Below are 17,328 nucleotides of genomic sequence, written 5' to 3'. Positions count from 1 at the left end.
AAAAAAATACCATAATCTTAGCCTCCTAAGATAACTATTCTCATTTCATAGATTCCCGAATTATTTTTATACATATGCAAATACTTTTAAAACCCACTACAAAAGCATATCTATATAATTTATATGTAATTTTATATTTTGCTTTTTCTATTTAATGTACTAAAGCATTTTTTCCATATAAGTATGTCTAATGGTTATCTAATATTCCACGAAGTCATAGTATCAGTAGCCATTTTATTATCATTGAAAATTGAGCCTATTTTAATATGTCAAATTATGTTAGAGCATGTTGGCATCCATGAATATGGGTATGTACAGTATTTCAGTTATGACAGCTAGAGGTTCAGTTTGTTAGTGTTTCTATTTGCCATAACTCTTTATAATGTAAAATTTCACATCTCTGGACTGAAGTTTTCTGTGTTAAATAAACTTCATTAAAATAAAAGATTTATAAAATGTTGTACCTATTTTTTTACAAGGTTCCTGATAGGAAAGTCAACTTATGACTGTTGTTTGTGTTACATTTATACAACTTTCCATTGAGAGTTTGTGCCTATGGGTACTTGCCCAGGAATGTCAGCCAGGGCTGATATATGGAATACCCACTCTGGTAAATCAGATCCCCAAATCTGTCATTTTAGTTCATAGCTTCAGGAATCAGTTTCCTCTACTTTTCACTGTCAAAAATGGATTGCTTTGGCAGACACTAAAAACCCAAGTGCTGTTACTATTGTTTGTCAAAGTAATTGTAGAGAGTATGTCCTGCTGTGATGGGTCTTACCAAAATGCAGGGAGAGATTAGAAGTTAAAAAAAAAAAAAAAGAAAAGAAAAGAGAAAATGCATGTAAGGCTTGATTTAGATTGATGCTACCGTTCTCTTTCCCCCATGGCTTTGCTTTTAAATACCTTCTTTGATGAATTACAGGGCTGTTAGATCCCACGGGAGATCACCTTGTCTATTCCCTTGCCTTGAAGCAAGACTACAAATCCATGCCCCAATTCTTATTTTTAAAAATCCTCCAAAGAAGTTGGTTCTTTCAGATATCCGTTTCAGATATCTGTTTCAACATTTAACACTTTCAGGAGGGTCTTACTGGGTTTACTTTTTCTTCCCACATTTGAATGTCTTTCTTTTTATTTGGATTTTAGTGTCTTCAGAAAGTCATTCCCAGCTGCCTCAAGTGGAGGTTTTTCCCCTAATTAATAAATACTCATCACTGCATTCTCTCACTCCAAAAAAGAGATTCTGGGTCTATTTTAGGAGCCCCAATCAGATTAGAAACTACCATAGATGCCACATAATTGAGGGAATGCCCAATGCCCCGAGGGTTTGAGGGAGGAGAGAATTTGGTTCAGAAATACAGGGCTGGGTTCCAATGGTTTCTAAAGCACATGAACGTGTCCTGCAAATGTGAGGCAATATTAATAATGTTCACTGATACACTCATAAGAACAAAGAGAATGTAAATCTTACTTAAATTTATCACTTGTATGATGACCTACATTTGGAGGACAAAGGTGAACTAATAAAAATAGAAATATATGGAACATGAAAGTTAATCCAAATGGATGGAGATATTTAAGTGGTAAATCTCAGAGTTTTTTTAAAAGGAAGGATAAGGCACAGAAGATGAGGCCAGCAGCAGTTTCCATTTGAGGATAGATGAGTCCTCAATTTTCACAGTCTCAGAATACGTTTGAATAAGTTATGCCTTAAACTCCTTGCGAGATTTTAGCTTACTAGACATGAAATTTCTGTTTAGGCATGCCAGAACTTGCATTTAGGAAGAACCATTTTCGTTTTCAGTTCTGAAGTCAAGCGTATGTGATTTCAACTGGAAAGGAGGCACGCTGAATGAATCATTTTCTTAGGGAACATTGACCAGACTGTATACTGAGAATGGGAGGGGCTCTGGGAAACGTTGGGTCACGCCATCTTGGCCCTGAGAGGAACAATCAACTGCACGCCCCTGTTATGTTCCCAGCCTCTGCTTCTCTTCTCTCATCTGGGCACTCTAACTAATGACTGGGCAAGTGGCTGTGCTCCACTTGGAGGAGATCACATGACATCTGAAGCATTATCTTCCTGTAGAAATTACACATGGTGAACTGGTTTCTGCTCCCAGTTATTTAAGTTCTAGCCCAGGGCACTGAATTCATTATGTGCTCAACATGAGGATCTGAAAGAAGGTTTGGTGCTTGTGCTTGCATACTGAGTTTTTCCATGAATGTATCCCCTGATGACTTATACAACACGTTTTGGTAAATACTAGTCTCAGACTCAAACCCAGTGCCCTGAGCAGCAGCCCTGGCCTAAACTATCCTTGTTAAAATTCAGCTATGTCCCATCCCTTTTCTATCTTCAGGTTCAGTTCAGGTGTCTATGGAGTAGCAGTCACTGGGCTAAACCATTTCCTTCCCTCTAACATACCAGAAGAGGAAGAACTAGAATTCAAACTGCCTGTATGCTAATTTAAATAGGCACCTTTTAAAGTCATCCCTCATCACTTTTTCAGGAAAACCTTCAATCCATTTGTTAAAAGAGGAAAAGCCACCATATTCACAGGATACATTTCTTTCATAAGTTCATTACCGGGGTCCTTCATACTATTCTTAAGCATTTCCTGAACTTCCAATAGTAGGAATTTAACATGAAGTCCCTGCTTTAACAGAATTTTAAAATACTAATTAACATACTTTGGAGTATGGCAACTTTTGATTTAAATTTCTGGCCATTACTCGTTTAGTTATATGATTCCAGATAAATTTCTTAGACTCTCTGAGTCTCAGTTTCCTCATTTGCAAATTTGACTTAATAATTTCTGTAACACAGTTTGTGAGATTTCATTGAACTAATTAGTTATTTCAGATTTAAATTAAGTTTGTCCATTGTTTTTCCTCTCAAGGGGACTGACCAGCAATTAGAATCACAAAATTAGGAAAGTTCTGAAGAGGGAGCACAGGCCAGCAGGTAGAAGGGGTTGGGTTTGGGGGTTTGCAGTGGTGGTGAGAATCAAGGTCTTCAGAAATTACCTGAGAGGCCAGGCGTGGTGGCTCACACCTGTAATCCCAGCACTTTGGGAGGCCGAGGCAGGCAGATCATGAGGTCAAGAGATCGAGACCATCCTACCCAACATGGTGAAACCCCATCTCTACTAAAAACACAAAAATTAGTTGTGCCTGGTGGCATGTGTCTGTAGTCCAAGCTACTTGGGAGGCTGAGGTAGGAGAGTCGCTTGAACCACAGGAGGCAGAGGTTGCAGTGAGCTGAGATTGCGCCACTCCGTCTCAAAAAAAAAAAGAAAAAAGAAAAAAAAAAAAAAGATAAATTACCTGAGAGAGGCGCTGCTGATGCAGGAAATCAGGGCTATAGCACCAGCTGATACGAAGTTTGGAGAGTCATAACTGAAAATGACAACCATTCCTCATCTAATACAGACTAGTTATGCTGCAAGATTCAGATCTAACACAAAAAATCTTTACAAATTTAGCTAAGTTGTATGTAAAATTGGTCAAAATAATTCCTATAAAGATGATGTAAAAACCTCCAGGCAGAAATGCTGCAATTTATTCTTTAAAATATTAAAGATTTGGATTTGAAGAAAGGATAATTTGGGGACCAAATGACAAGCATTTAGTAATTAACTCGTTTTGTAAGATGTACCATGTGCTTTTTTTCTCCCTATTTTTTTCTCTCTCTTTCATGAGAGGTAGGGTTTTGGGATGGAAATTTGGGTGAATGATCAGTGCTGCAGTTCACATCGCAGTACATTTTAGGGAACCATGCATTTTTCGTAGCTTTTTTATTATTTAAAAAATTTTAAATTGTGGACAATTCTTCATAGCTCAATATCTTATTTCAGCCAGAGGGTACTAATAAAGAACTTATATTGCATTATGAAACACAGGGGCTTAGAAAACTCTAAGCACACAAAACATTTACTTTGCAAAGACATTTCTCATGTGTTCAAGTACCCCTAATTAAATGCTATTTGGAGAACATTAAAATACACACTTCATTGATCTTTAGTGTTTCAGGTATAATTACAGGGATGGATATTCTACTCCATGTTCCTCATTCTATTTGGCAAAAGGGAAGGTGATGAAAGAGATGGAAGACATTATTGCATTTTTCCAGGAACTTGCAATATTGTGGAATGGAATAAAGCAAAGGATGGGGAATAGAGGGACTTGAAAACAGAAGCACGTGAATTTTATATGGGATTTTTCACGCATAGGCGTATCATGGAAAGAGTGGCCCAGAAATCTTGGGAGCAGCTAAGACTTGGGAATGGTGTTGAATGGATGCCAGCTGTTGCAGCTCCCACTTGGTACTGTGTAGTGTTGTGGTGTTGGCAGAATTGTTGGGAGTTTGGAGTAAGGAAACACACATGTGTAGGGCATGTGTAGAGTGCATGTGTTGCAGACCAAAACGTCATCCCTAGCACAGGCCCTGTAACCTATTTCTAAGTTAGAGTAAATTTAACATGGTGGATAAGAACCTTGCAGTCAGACAAAATTCTGAATCTCAGTCCTCCCATTATTAGCTACTTGGCCATACGGAATTCCAACTTCTCTGAGTTTCAGCTTCTTTATCTATAAATTGGGAATAATAATGGTGCCTACCCCACAGTGTTGTTGTGAGTAAATGAGTTACAGACTTAGCACAGTGCTTGACTTAAACAGATACTCAATAGGTGTGAGCTTAAACATGAGTAAAGGTAAATTTGCACTATACGTGATTTTCCAGGAAACAGAGAGCACTGTTTACCAAAAAGAAACAAAAATGGCATTTTTTAAACCAAAATTAGGCAATCCTACTGTGACACATAGGTTCCATTGCCTTTATGTCCTCTTCAAACATGACAGCAAGGCTTCAACATAAGCAAAACATCAGTGTGATACAGCTTGGAAAGTCAATGACCTTGCAAAGAGGCATACATCTCTCCTTAGATTCTAAGTTAAACATTAATGTTGATTTAATCTCAGGCAGGCATTTCAAAGGCTGCTTTCTATATTCCCTGTTTATGACTTGAGAGGCTATCCAAAAATATGTTCTAAACTAAAAACAAAGTTCCACACTCTCTACCTATTTTAATATTCTAATCTCACTCTGTTTTTGTTTTTTAACACTGAGATACAATTAAGAGCAGACTATTTCTGATGCTATGTTGGTTTCTGAAAAACATTTTTTTCTCCTGTCTTTAAAACACTAGCAGAACATGAAAATTCAGGGAAGCACCTTGTCGGAATGTTGATTTATTCATGTAGAAATCACAGCTTAAAGTGAAGAGCAGTTGGTTAACTTGTGGCAAAACACAACCTCTGACCACATTCCAGAGTATCTGCAGCTTAGAGAATAAGAGAAGTTGACTAGAGATAGTTTCAAATTTTCCTTTTTGTCCTCTTCTAGAATTGTATGTGGGGGTCTTTCGCTTCACTCATAAATGTTCCCATCTGTATTCTAGTGCTATCCAGGGTCCAGAAATTTATTCTTGCATGTAACCTAGTTATAGTCCACATGAAAAGAGAAATATTGATGTAGAAGGCTTTCAGAAGGATGCCTGAAGCAGGGTTCCATTCAAGGATGAACCGGGCCACAGAGGAGAGTGAAAATCACCTGGTGACCATTTAACAGGCCCCGGAGACAAAACTCCTTATTTGAGGAATTTAGAAGGGAGTAAGGATCACCTGGTGACTATCAAACAGGCTCTCTGGTGGCACAACTCCTTATCTAGGAAAATTAGAAGTAATTAGACTTTCCTAATATCTAAAATTGGCCTCTGGTTCCAGGCCTCTTTCAATCTTTCTAAGTAATTAAAGTTTCTAAATGTCTCTGTATATAGAAATGGAAATTTAGGAGAATAGCCAGTGCCACAGGTCACATTGCAGTACATTTAGGGAGCCACATATTTTTGGTAGCTTTTTCTTTAAAAAGTGTTAAATTTGGGGCAATTCTTCACAGCTCAATATCTTTGTAATGCCATTCCAAAACTCATTTTACAACCCTTGCTGACATTAAAACACCAAAGTATCTACAAACATAATCATTTATCATGATCTATGTGGTTAATATAGTCCAAATTACCCTTAAGCTCCTGCCTTAAGGTCCTTGAATACCCCTATGGAAAAATCTACAGCAGTGCGCTCAGTCCTCTCACTGAAGTGCACTACTGCACTCTTCTGTGGTGTTCTTTCTTTCTAATACACTTTTCCTTTTCAACCTATGCTGTTGTCAGTAAATTATCAACACGTGAGTTGACCACTTCCTGATGCCAGGGCTCTGACACTTTGCCCGACAGTCACTTCTGACAACACTGCCCTATAAGCATTTTAAAGTTGTAAGTAGATAGCTTGGCTTGAGCTGGGCTTGTGTGCCCTGGATTCTCCCACTGTGCAATGTTCTGCTCTTTTCCAAGCCAGAAGTCTGCCAGCTCCTCAAGGCCAGGAGCAAGGCGCCCCAATGAGTACTCTGCCATCTCTAGTTTGCAATTTTGCTGTGGCCTGTCCCAGAGGGAAAATAATTGCATATGATTAATGATTGGAGAGACATTTAAAGTAGAGCAAAAAGTAAGAAGAGTGGAGATAAGGCTGCCAGGGTGACAGCCATTGCCAGAAGTTGTTTTGCACAAAGTAGGCTGACAGGTAATTCTTCCATCAGCTTTTGAAAAAAGCTTAGGGGTCATTCCACTTTGCCTTCGGACACTTGAAATCTGGGAAGGACGGAAGGAAGTGGTGATAAAGATACTGAGATGTTCACCATCCCCGCAGTGAGAGTGAAAATGCTCCTAAACTTTTTAAATGGTTCTGGAAACAATGGATTGTTTTCCCACCATAAAATAGTGAAAGTGAATAGCTACTCGATATATCTGATTATTTTAGGAATTCATTTGGCATTGGACAGACCTATGCTTGAAAAATAACTTTTAAACTTCAAACGCATAGGTACATAATTTATTTTACATTTTTTCAATAACATTTAGCATAGGAGGAAATGAGGCTCACAGAGATGATGTGATTTGGATTCCAAGTCCTATGCTCATTTGATCCATGCCATGCTTTCTCCTAAGAGCTAGTTACTATGATGTCAAAAAGTGCTAAGATGCTTTCCTCACTTATAAGAAGCTTATATTCTATCTATTGAGACAACGAAACAGCTAAACAAGGCATCTTTTTGTAACAGCATTGTGTGGCTATGCACCTACACTTAGAGAATAAGCATGTGTGTAATGAGGTGCCAGCTGTACAGTGCAGGATAGAAAACATAGTGCCCAGGTCAAGAATCAAGGTGGTTATGAGCATCATCAAGGAGGCTAGTGAGAATGAAAAGAAAATATATGGTAGGTCTCACAATACATTCCTATATAGACTATTACCTGGGGTCCTGGTCATTTTAGCTTCAAAGAAGTGTGATACATATACCTACCTATGAACCAGCAGTTCAGGAGAAATGAAAGCATATGTCCACAGAAAGCTGTACAAGTACAACAGCTTTATTCCTAACAATCTCAAACTGAAAGTAACCCAAAAGTCCACCAATTGGAAAATGGATAAATCTTGATATATTCACATAATTGAACACCACTTAGCAATAAAAAGGAGTGAAATATTACTGTATGAAGAATCTCAAAAACATCGTCTTGAGCTGAAGAAGCCAGACACAAAATAATATGATTCCTTGGTATATAGTTCAAAACAGGCAAGCTAATCTGTGGTAAGGAAAATCAGAACAGAAGTTAGTTCTAGGAGCCAGGGCTAAGACACATTGGAAAGAGGTATGAGGAACTTTCTTGGGTAAGAAATATTCTGTAGCTTGATCGGAGTGATGTTACACTGTGTATAGAGTTGTCAAGACTCATTGAACTGTACACTTAACATCTGTGCATTTTATTGCATGCCAATTTTATCTCAATTTAAAAAGCCATGATGTTGCTAGAAAAAAGGTCCAGAAAAGAGCAACTTAGGGAATCTCTGAGCAGCTACAGTATGAAAACAAGCTGCAAAAAGATTGGTTTTCATGTTTAAAACTTTGTTTTTACATCAGGAGAATTAAGCATAAAACTTCTTATCCTAAGGGAGAGTAGACTAGTAGAAAATGGCTGTGGAATCAGAAAAACTGGCATTTTCATCCTGAGTTCTCAGTGGCTAGCATATGTCCTAGGCCTGGGTTCTTCCTCTCTAAAAAGGCAACCTTAGTACTGCCCTTATATCAATAGAAATGGTAATAAGGAGTGTGATTTTGGAGACAAGTGTTCTGGTTTAAAGAGAGACTAGAATATTTTCAGCAAATATCCCAAAACTTTTGAAACAGCCCCAGGAAAGACATTTCCAGCATACCTGAGGGCTGTTTCACATGGGACCCCAGTCAGCCTGGAACATCATGCTTTGATGTTTGGTATCTCTGTCCCTGAAACTTTTTTTAAAAACAGATTTAGGACCAGCTGTGGTGAGTCACAGTTTATGAGCCTGAGGTGGGAGGATTGCTTGAGGCCAGGAGTTTGAGGTCAAACTGGGTAACATGCTAAGATCCTGTCTCTATGAACATACAAACAAAAAATATTAGCTGGGTATGGTGGTGCCAGCCTGCAGTCTCAGCTACTCAGGAGGCCGAGGTGAAAGGATTCCTTGGATTTGGGAGTTTGAAACTGCAGTGAGCTATGATTGTGCCACTGTACTCCAGTCTGGGTGACAAAAAGAGACCCTGTCTCAGATAATTTTTTTAAAATTTTATTTAATTTAAAAATAAGGAAAACAGAAGATAAGAAATAGCTTATTGAGAAAAATGGTATTTATTCACATACCATAAAATTCACCCATTTAAAGTGTATAGTTTGGTGGATTTTAGTATATTCACTGGATCGTGTAACCGTCATTGCTATCTAATTCTAGAAGATTTTTATCACTCCCAAAAAAATCCCATACCCATCATCCCCATTCCCCATTCCCTATCCTATCCCTACCCTTAGGCATGAATCTACTTTCTGTCTGTCTGTGGATTTGCCTATTTTGGTTCATCAGTGTTATAGCATGTATCAAGACTTCATTTCTTTTTATGTCTAAGTAATTTCTATTGTATGGATATACCACATTTTGTTTATCCATTCATCACTTGATGAACATTTTGGTTGTTTCTACTTTTTTGGCTGTTATGAAAAATGCTACTACTGTTCTTGCACATTTTTTTTGGTGTATATACATGAGTTTCCATTTTTCTTGGGTAGAACTTAGTAGAATTGTTGGGTAACATGGCAACTTTATTTAACATTTTGAGGAACTGTCAAACTGGTTTCAAAAGTGGCCACATCATTTTACATTCCAGTAGCAATGTATAAGAATTCCAATTTTTTCACATCTTTGCCAACACTTGTTATTGTCTGTCTTATTTTAGCAGAGCCTGAAACTTTGAGTTCCTTTGTGGGGTGTCAGAGCTTAGAGGAGTTAATTGGTGCACAATCACTGAGGTCACACCATGGTAGCACTATCTTCCACGCACACGTGCTGAGCCTTAAACTGGGTTCGTCTTTGTGAAATCTTTTTACACCCCACAGACTCTCGCACATGGGATCTAGGTTCAGATATCCACTCTTTTATTAAAACCATATATGACAATGCCTTCTGAACACTTAGGCTGTCCCAGTGTCCTCAAAAAAGGAAAGATATAAGTCTAGTCATCAGAGAAATGCTTTTCAGCTGGCAAGGAAATAAGGGCTCTCTGACCAATGTTTTCAATAACAAAAACCACTAATATTTTTTGAGAGTTTATCTGGTGCCCAGTATTGTTCTAAGTGCTTTACATTAATTATTTCATTTGGAGTGTGTCACAACTCATGGAGGTGAGTAAATATTAATCTCATTTTATGAAAGGATTAAGCAACAAGCCAAAGGACACATCAGTAGTAAGCAGAGTCATGGTGATCCACATAGGCTGAGTTATAATCTACCCTGCAGTTCTGTCTCACTATTAATTTTTAATTGACTGAGCTTAGTGGGTCGATTTTTTTTTCTTTTTAAAACTGTATTCCAACATAACTATGCTTACAGAAATACACTCATATTGGTTAACAGAATGCAATTTAAGTTTAACTTATCCTACACAACTTGGACCAAAATCTTGGTACATGGTTTAAGATTTTAAAAAAAGAATTTGCAATCTGCTTTATTTTTATCTGTTACAAATGTGTAAAAGATCCTCCCTCAAATGCTGCTAAAGAAGGCAGCAAGAACCTTGAGAAATTTACCTTTGGTTTGCCTCAGAAAAATAACTCGTATTGCACTGCATAAGTTTATAAAACTGGTGCAACAAAACACTGTTGTAATGTTTCAATAGAATTAGCGTTAGAAAGTTCAATAACTAATGGGTATGGAAGGGACGGGGAGGGAACCTATGTACACATGTGAAACTGTAAAAGCTATCTGATTTAGTTAATACTGCATGTAGATTGTAAATCTACGCAAGCCAAGATTTAGATAATTTCTTCAATCTGAATTAACACTATCTGTTCATTTCATCTGCTGGGGTCAACCAGGAAACTGGGGACAGTAGTAAGTTTTTCTGACTTATGCAAAAAAGAAAATTAAGTTTCTTCCTCAGCTTTTCAGTCCAGAAGTGACAGTATACTACAGGCAAGGTATTCCTTCCATTGTAAGCATTCATAGGGTGACATGCAATGAGGTCTACTTGGGTTTTAATTTGTAGCAGCAGTCATATGCAAAACAGTCTCCTCCAAAGTTAATTACACATGACTTTATAAGTGACTCTGAAAAATAAAATGGCCCTTCTTAGAAGACTAGAGCAAAACATCCAGCCATAGTTATAAGCCTTATCAAAAAAAAAAAAAAAAAAAAGCAGCCCCTGATGAATTACACAATAAAAGAAAAAAGTGGCCCCCAAATAAGAAGCAGCTCTGAAGAAAAAATGAAAAAATATAACTTAAAAGTCTTAAAAACCAATGTGAATATAGATTCAAAAGATAGGTAAGAGATTCATTTTCATAACTACCTAAGATCAGGCTTGTCATATGTTTCAAGTTTATCACTAGTTACTACACATCAATTTACAAATAACATGTTCATTTTTTGTTCTTTTATCAAAAGGGAAAATTCTAGCTTAAATTCTATCCAGTGTGGGCGAGTGGCACTAGAAAACAAAAAGATGCAAACAGTTCCATGCAAATATCATGTTTTTCAAATGGAAGAACTTCCAACTGGACCAGAAGTTCATACTGCTAATGTGCTTTTCACTGAAACAATTTCTAGTAAGTATGAATACATGGCATCAAGGTTCACAACCTAATACAGGCCTGACAATCAAGTCCTTATTTTCTGGAAGAAGGCCTCAAGTCCAATCAATTTCCAGTAACAACGCTTTTACAAATCAATTTAATAATAAGGGGTTTTAATTTCCTTCGTGTCTTTGTTTTTAGCATTCTAGTCTTAAAGACTAGATTAGAATTTAGCTCAATTCCCCAGAAGGCAAATGGATTTTCTTTTGCAGTATGAAAGAATCCACAAAAAAACTTCTTCCCCAAAATAATTCCTGATAGCCAATCTGTGCTTAAGATGAATCTTTCTCTATACAATGTTAACAGTAACTTAGGTAAAATGTACCCATGAACATTAAAACTAGTTGTTAGAAAGATTTAACTAGCTTTATAATTTAAGTTTTAAAGCATAAATATTTGCAGCTTGATCTTCTGTTGACAGTGATCATTGGAGCCTAGAATTCAACATTTACAATTTCCGTTCATGCACACAAAACACACAGCATTATCACACAACTTACTCCTCACGTCTTAACAGAAGAATCTTCTGCTTTTTAAAATCTTTGGCCTCCCAGTCAATTCCATGTTTTTCCATGTTAAAAGTTTTTCCACAACTTTTAACTCAAACTTTACTCTCAGATTTTTAACAAGTTTTCCACTCACAGATTATTAATGCTTTTCCTAATCTTTCATGTTTTACTGCCAAAATCTGAAGTTGCCCTCAAAGAGATCATCAGATTAAAAAAAAAAAGAAAAAAAAAAAAAAACATACAGTGATTGTTTCAAAACAGAATATGGGAGGTCAGAATTCAAGGTTCCCTACTGGGATCATATTTTTTTTTACTGCAACGAATAACTGCTATCAGTAAGAAAAATCCTATATTGGATTCTTTCGTACTCTTTGGTGCCTCGCCAAAGAACCTACAAAAATGTTTTGGAGTACATGCCCTTTTTTCATACAAAGTACCCCCACAGGAACACTAGGATAGCTGCAATTCATTTGAGGCCTCACCTGTAGAAAGAGGCTGTCACACAGACAGCGAGGACACCCACTAGTTTGTGGAGATCCTTGAGAAAGTATGATTAAAAAAAATATGACCTATACTTGTTTCCCCAGCCTTTTTCACTGTATAGGAAAGTTGCAGCTGGTCTGCGAGCATTCATACTACCCCTCTTATCCTAGTTTGCCATGTAATAGCTATGGCTTTGGAATCTCCCAAGTGATATTCTTGGAGGAATAATTACGTCTCCTAATTCCAGGCTTACACTTTCCAAACACATTGCTTACTGTTGTGTATGTGCAGATGATGCATTTGTAGACTCGCTCATTATCCCCAGCTCTGGTGTGGCGTTTCAGGTGTGCAGTATAGGGATCATATCGATTGGTATTGTAGCCACAGCGGTCACAGCGAATACGGACCTTGGAGAAATCTCCCTCTTCTGCAGTGGAAAAGCCAGATTCCCTGGCTTTTGCTTGCTTCTCCGTTCCCCCTTCCCTTCTTTTTCTTTTCTTTTCTTTTCTTTTTTTTTTGAGACAGAGTCTTGCTCTGTCGCCCAGGCTGGAATGCAGTGGCGTGATCTCGGCTCACTGCAAGCTCCGCCTCCAGGGTTCACGCGCCATTCTCCTGCCTCAGCCTCCCGAGTAGCTGGGACTATCGGCGCCCGCCACCACAGCCGGCTAATTTTTTGATTTTTTTTTTTTTTTTTTAGTAGACACGGAGTTTCACCGTGTTAACCAGGATGGTCTCAATCTCCTGACCTCGTGATCCACCCGCCTCGGCCTTCCAAAGTGCTGGGATTACAGGCGTGAGCCACCGAGCCTTTTTTTTTTTTTTTTTTTTTGACGGAGTTTTGCTCTTGGGTAGGCTGCAGTGCAATGACGTGATCTTGGCTCACTGCACGCAACCTCCGCCTCCTGGGTTCAAGCGATTCTCCTGCTTCAGCCTCCCGAGTAGCTGGGATTACAGGCATGTGCCACCACACCAGACTAATTTTGTATTTTTAGTGGAGACGGGGTTTCTTTATGTAGGTCAGGCTGGTCTCGAACTCCCCACCTCAGGTGATTCTCCCACCTCGGCCTCCCAAAGCGCTGGGATTACAGGCGTGAGCCACCGCGTCCGGCCTCTCCGCTCTTCCACAAAAGATTTCTTGGCACTGTGAACTCTGAGGCGATGCACAAACCGTTCTTCAGATTCTGCTTCATATTGGCATGACTTACAGCAAAAGGATTTGGTCTTCGAGTTCTTGCCGTTGTCCTCTGTTCCAGGTGTTTCAGGAGGAAGCTCTTTATTTGAGCTGTAAATCTCTGGAGCAGCTGATGCGTCAAATACAGGCTGAAGTTCTACAACGCTGAGTTCCAAACGTCTCAGCCCATGAGGTTCACCTTTTATTTCAGCACTCTTCAAGTCCCCCTCCTTCTTCACTATCTGAAAAGTTGTTGCCAACAGGCATCAATTTTGCCATCTGTCTTTCTTCACGGACCGGGTAATCACAGCAGCTGCCATTTACTTTCCCAGTGAAGGCCACATTTGCCAGCATGACAGGCTGAGGTGCGGCCAGTTCAGCTTTAGAGAGATCATGCAAGTCATACATGCCGTTAGGCAAGGCCATTCCAACGTCGCCATTGCCGGTAAACAGCCCTTCTCCAGAAGACTCCCCCATCACCTGGGTGGCCATAACTGTAATCACGCAGGCTGCGTTTGGGCTTCTCCAGCTGCCCCCGAGTCCCTCCGACCACCCCCGGGCTCACCCAACACCCAGGGCCAGGCGCCCTGGAAGTTTGCAAACTTCACTCCCCCCACGGCGTCTGGCAGGACTCCAGCCTCAGCCCTGCAGGCTCGGGAGGTCGGGTGGCCGGACGTGGGGGTCTATCTTATTCACCACTATATACCCTGAAATTAGCACAATACCTGGCTTATAAAAGAGGCTTAATATATGATGAATCAATGAAAGAATGAATAAATAAAATTAATTTGCAGTATTTAAAAGTTCTTGTTCATAATTGGCAATAATTTAATCATGTTTAAAGCAAGTAAGTTTGTGTCTGTGTATGCTTCCTCTCTCGAATTCTTTATTTAAGCTCTTGTTTTTCAGCGAGTCCTCATTCTCCTCCCTTATTCTGTAGTACAACTAGCACAACTCAATCACTGACATTTCATCTAATTGCAGAGTAACAGATTGTAATGGATTAAAGATTTTACAGCACAAACATTTGGCCTGCTCAAAGGTAGGTAGGAGTAAGACAGAAGGTAAAAACATCTCATTTGAAGATTCACAAACAAGATAAAAAAATTGCTCCCAAGCATATGATGAACTCAAGAGAAAAGATTACATTTTAAAAGGTTTAAATCCATGGAAGACAGAACAAAGCATTCTCCTGCGTTGCTCACACTGCTTCCCACTCAAAACCCTCTTCATTATTTCAATAATATGAAAAACCAGATGTAAACAAGACTGCTCTTGTCTACATCATTGTTCTCATTCTCCTTTTGTTTTATATTTGTTCCCATTTCAATACCCACTCCTCACTTTCTGCTCTGCCAGCCTATATACAGGAAACCCAGGCTCCCAAAACCACTTTGCTCTGCTTTATTTAAAATTCAACTGAAAACTCTCAGTCCTTTTATTCTTTGGATAAAAAGAAAACCTAATACTTACATTGATTTCTATTCAAACAATTATATTTTCTTGGTACTACTTGTATCAGAATTTATATCGCCTAATGAGAATTTTCCCCATAGCAAATCATTTGAGAGACCATGTAATAATGTTAATGCTCAAAGCATTTAGGACAGAGTCAGAATATAAACCTCATAAGAACGTCCATCTCATTACTTTCCCACAGTAATTACAACTGTTTTACCCAATTCGATCATCAACTAATAGCCTGTATTTGACCCTCCATAGTTATGGCCATTTCAATGAAATTTACCTTTTCAAGACAAAGAAAAATCATTATTGAGAACAGATAATGTATTATACACCGAGAAAGATATTTGGAGAGAGGGATTAGAATTAAAAAATATTTGGGGATACCACAGTGCAACTGGAATAACTGTATCTTTCAAAGATGACTCTCTCAAAGGTGATAGAACATTAGAAGGCATGTTTGTTAAATTCTAATTTGTTCAACCAATCTATTTGGAAATATTTAAGCACCTTGGATGTTGTAGTCATAGTGCAATGTGCTGGGCATAAGTAGATAAACAAAACAGACAATATCGTTGCCCTCTCTTAGTGGCAATATGGCAGTGTAGAGAGAAAATGGGTTTGGGAGCCAGACAGACCTGAAAAGACCAAGAGAGACTCTTTACGGAAGGTGGTGTGGACCGGGTACAGTGGCTTACGCGTGTAATCCCAGCACTTTGGGAGGCTGAGGCAGGTGGGTCACTTGAGGTCATGAGTTCGAGACCAGCCTGGCCAACATGATGAAACCTCATTTCTACTAAAAACACAAAAAATAGCTGGGCATGGTGGCAGGCACCTATAATCCCAGCTTCTTGGAAGGCTGACGCAGGAGAACCGCTTGAACCCAGGAGGCAGGGGTTGCAGTGAGCTGAGATCACACCACTGCACTCTAGCCTGGGCGATAGAGTGAGACTCAATCTCAAAAAATGGAAAGTGTAGGCTTTTAGACCTGTGTTTGAATTGTAGTTATGGCATTGCCTGTGTAAACTTGGACACATTACTTAAACTTTCCTGGGTCTCAGTTCCCTTCCTTCCCTATTTTGTAAAACAGATTTGATAATGCCAATTTTGAAGAACGTTACGATCTTTTTTTTTTTTTTTTTTTGTCAGCATGCAGTAGACTCTCAGTAAATGGTAGCTATTATTTGTGTTTATAGCATAGGTAGAGAAGTTGATATAAACTTTAAAGAAGATGAACTTTGGAAGCTAGAGAGCCAGGCTGTCAGCCCAGACCTTTGGGTGGTTATCACTGTGACAAGGAAGGCAGGTGCAGTAGGCTAAAGTATGACAATGGGAGGGAGAACAATGGAAGGCAGCCAAAGTGCATTTTGAAAATGTCCAGGGTCTCTCCTCGCTTTAATTGTTGCTTCAAATTAGAGTCTAATTTATATTACTTTTCTAGGGAATTTAAAATAAAAAATATTGGATTTTTGTTTAGAAACTCTGAAGTGAGAATCTGGATTTCTTTTACCTGTGTCTGAAAAGTCTTTTTAATCGGAAAGGCAAGCAAATTACAGTCTTACATACTAGAGAGATATTCCAAGTTATTTGCTTTTTCCTATCATGTTCTTGGAAACCACATCATGAAGTGGATAACATTTATTATGCATAAGAATACAATTACAATTGGTGACAGAAATTCTAACCAAAGACTCAAACTCAAACCACAGCTATGGCCCAAGATACCATAAAAAATAAAACACATTTATACTTCTGTAGCAGTTTAAAGGGAAATCAATATGTTCCAAGTCTCATGATATGGACACATAGATACTAGGTACACTAATATATATTAATAGTTTTAATATACTATAAAATAATTCAATACTACTAAACGATATCCACTATATTATAAAATTGATTAACAACAAATATTCTAGGCATGATAAACTTAGATTTTGTTCCCATTCTTTGAGTTCTCCCTAGAACTAATTCTTTCGCATTTTCCTCTGGATCAATTTCCATGATGTAGGCAGAGACTTACACCATAGCTTTAAGTCTTAAATTTAAACAAAAGTTAAATTAAGGTAATCTATGAACTCCGTGTGCCTTATGGAAACAGGATGAAAAAGAGGGTTACAGAGAGGGAGACACTGAATAAGCCTTTAACAAACAAAAGTTATTGAGACAAAATCTATTATTTTCAAAACCAGAAACAAAAACAGTAACAAGGTTGATTTTGCTAAGCATCTGTACTGCCTCTGTCTTTAAAGAAACATACCAAAAAAATCCCAAAGAGGCACTAAACTATTTTCAGCATTCAGAGCTAGGACATTTTGCTCCTCAGCTTTCAGAATACTTTAACCATCGTTTGTAAAATAAGAACACAATGACTATTAACATGGACTTTAAAAAGGGCGTTTGGAAACATTTCCTACCG

At 38.4% G+C, this 17,328-nt stretch overlaps 1 protein-coding gene and 1 pseudogene across 5 annotated transcripts in view; both read right to left on the bottom strand.

Moving 5' to 3' along the window:
- Positions 1 to 17,328, bottom strand: part of SYT1 (synaptotagmin 1) — a 592,766-nt gene that overhangs the window by 135,374 nt on the left and 440,064 nt on the right. The window lies entirely within an intron of this gene.
- Positions 13,027 to 16,717, bottom strand: LOC119620288 (RE1-silencing transcription factor-like; annotated as a pseudogene).

Source organism: Chlorocebus sabaeus, chromosome 11 (assembly GCF_047675955.1).
Source record: "Chlorocebus sabaeus isolate Y175 chromosome 11, mChlSab1.0.hap1, whole genome shotgun sequence".
Classification (NCBI taxonomy): Eukaryota; Metazoa; Chordata; class Mammalia; order Primates; family Cercopithecidae; genus Chlorocebus; species Chlorocebus sabaeus.
This window is presented reverse-complemented; position numbering and strand designations above follow the sequence as displayed.